Genomic DNA, 2,500 nt, shown 5'->3' with positions numbered 1-2,500 from the left:
CCACTTGTCACAGGCACTGGCACAACACCCATCGCGCTGGCATTCACAAGCGGGAAGGGGGGGGGAGGGGGTCAAGGGAAGTGTATCTTTTTAAGCGTCTACATTTATGGGTATATGTAATGTGTGGGTGTGATTTCACATGCACCCGTGTATAGGCTAATGTTGATTGCAAGGGAGTGCCTCGTGCAGGAAAAATAATGCAATTGTATAGAAATCGAAAAAGGGAGGGAGAGGAGGGAGGGAGGGAGGCAGAGGGTTGGATGGGTGGTTGAAGTGAGGGAGGGAGGGAAGGAGGGAGGGAGGGAGGGAGGGAGGGAAGGAGGGAGAGGAGGGAGGGAGAGGAGGGAGGGAGGGAGGGGAGGGAGGAGGGAGGGAGGGGAGGGGGAGGGGAGGGGAGGGAGGGGAAGGGGGTGGAGAGAGAGGAGGGAGGGAGGGGAGTGGAGGGGAGGGGAGGGGAGGGGAGGGGAAAGGAGATGAGAGGAGAGGGAGAGGGAGAGGGAAAGGGAGAGAGAGAGAGAGAGAGAGAGAGAGAGAGAGAGAGAGAGAGAGAGAGAGAGAGAGAGAGAGAGAGAGAGAGAGAGAGAGTGAGGAAGAAAGAGAGAGAGAGGGGGAGGGAGACAGACAGAGACAGAAACAGAGAGACAGAGAGAGAGAGAGAGAGAGAGAGAGAGAGAGAGAGAGAGAGAGAGAGAGAGAGAGAGAGAACGGGGGGAGACAGAGAGAGAGAGAGAGAGAGAGAGAGAGAGAGAGAGAGAGAGAGAGAGAGAGATAGAGAGAAAGAGAGAGAGAGAGAGAGGGACAGAGAGAAAGGGAGAGAGAGAGAGAGAGAGAGAGAGAGAGAGAGAGAGAGAGAGAGAGAGAGAGAGAGAGAGAGAATGAAAGAGAGAACGAAATAGAGTGAGTGAGAAAGATAGCGAGAGAGGCTTAAAGACTTAGATACAAGGAAAAAGATTGGTTGAAATCGTCTTCTATATCAATGTGCCATTTGCATGCAATTAATCATAATAAACAGCATTGTACATTGATCTAAAACAACGACATAAGCTGCAAAAAAACTGATTTCATAATGATTCGCGCTGTTGCCTTGTACAGCACTTAATTTCAGGGTATATCAAATGTCATTATAAAAAAAAAGTGCACATAATATGGCATAAACGCTCAATTCGACTAAAAATTACACTGTGTTCTCATACCGACAATTGATATTACACTGAAGGGTAATATTAGTCCCCTTTGTGTACCTTTATAATAGTAGCCTTTTGACTATAAGTGCTATATTGTTCAGGGTGATGTGAGGATGTATCAAAGGATATGTTTTAAAAAATGAAGTCATAAATTTTACCTGTGGAAGTAACTGCATTATCATTAGCTTCTTTGATGTATAATCTATTTTTAAATCTTAAATCTGATTTAAGATACCCTGCCCATTTATTTATCTATTTTTCTTCATAAATAGGTCATGGAGTAGAAATAGTGTATCACCTTTATAAAAGTTACAGTCAAGATTAAATTATTTTCAGTTGTTTTTATTACCTTACAAGGGCAAATGTATTACTTGGCTAAAAAGTTCAGCACCAATATGTACAATGGAAATATAGTCATGTTATAACTGCATTACAATGTGTACGATCGAATATCTAGTGCATGGAATATGTACGTGTTAGGTAACACACAACACTCGTGTACATGTCTATATGTACATACATATTCACGAACATATATGTATGTATATAAATGCATAAGAAAGCACGCACGCGCGCGATCACACACACACACACACACACACACACACACACACACACACACACACACACACACACACACACACACACACACACCAATAAAACGATATATACACCTGGATGTGTTAAAGTTTCTTCGCCAGCCACCTAATGTCCGTGTGAAAGTACTATGCGCTTGAAAGTCGGCCACCGGGTCATTCTTAACGATTAGCGCAAAGTACTCGTGGGCGGCAAAGGATCGCCTTCGGGCCTATCTGCACGAAGGACCCAGCTGCGTGTTAACCGTAAAAATTAACGACGAACAAGACCCGTGATGCGATACTGGTGATCCATGCACTGCACTTTCACGCGTCTTTACCCACCGGAACACTTGCCCAGATGACGGATGGCTTGCGTGACTTTAACACATGAAGGGAGCCTATCCAGACCAACGCCTTCGCTAGTTACTTACCGCACTCCTGAACACGTCGGGCTCGCGTGTTGGCACTTGTGAGTTAAAGGCTTTCTGCAACTACCTGTTCGCCACAACACACCAAATTTTCAAGATCTTAACTTTCAATTGTTTTTTTTTCCGATATATAAATCCTCGGGATATATCAGACGATCACTTTAGCACCGTGCAAATGGTTCGCAATATTACTCTTCAACCGTGCCGGTGTCCGGTCTGCAGGGGTGGAAGTGGATCACTCGAGCTTCCGGCGACTCTAACGCCTACGACTCACACAACCGTCCTCGGCCACGTCCTGGCCGCTACTGAC

The 2,500-nt window shown here is 45.7% G+C and overlaps 1 protein-coding gene across 1 annotated transcript in view; it reads right to left on the bottom strand.

The window, feature by feature from the left end:
• Nucleotides 1–2,479, bottom strand: part of LOC113808026 (uncharacterized) — a 366,181-nt gene extending 363,702 nt beyond the window's left edge. The window contains exon 1 of the mRNA XM_070141594.1: nt 2,194–2,479. The gene's annotated coding sequence lies outside the window, so the exon portion shown is untranslated. The remainder of the gene's footprint in view (nt 1–2,193) is intronic.
• Between the last annotated feature and the right edge of the window lie 21 nt (nt 2,480–2,500).

The sequence above is a fragment of the Penaeus vannamei genome, chromosome 28 (assembly GCF_042767895.1).
Source record: "Penaeus vannamei isolate JL-2024 chromosome 28, ASM4276789v1, whole genome shotgun sequence".
Lineage (NCBI taxonomy): Eukaryota > Metazoa > Arthropoda > Malacostraca > Decapoda > Penaeidae > Penaeus > Penaeus vannamei.
This window is presented reverse-complemented; position numbering and strand designations above follow the sequence as displayed.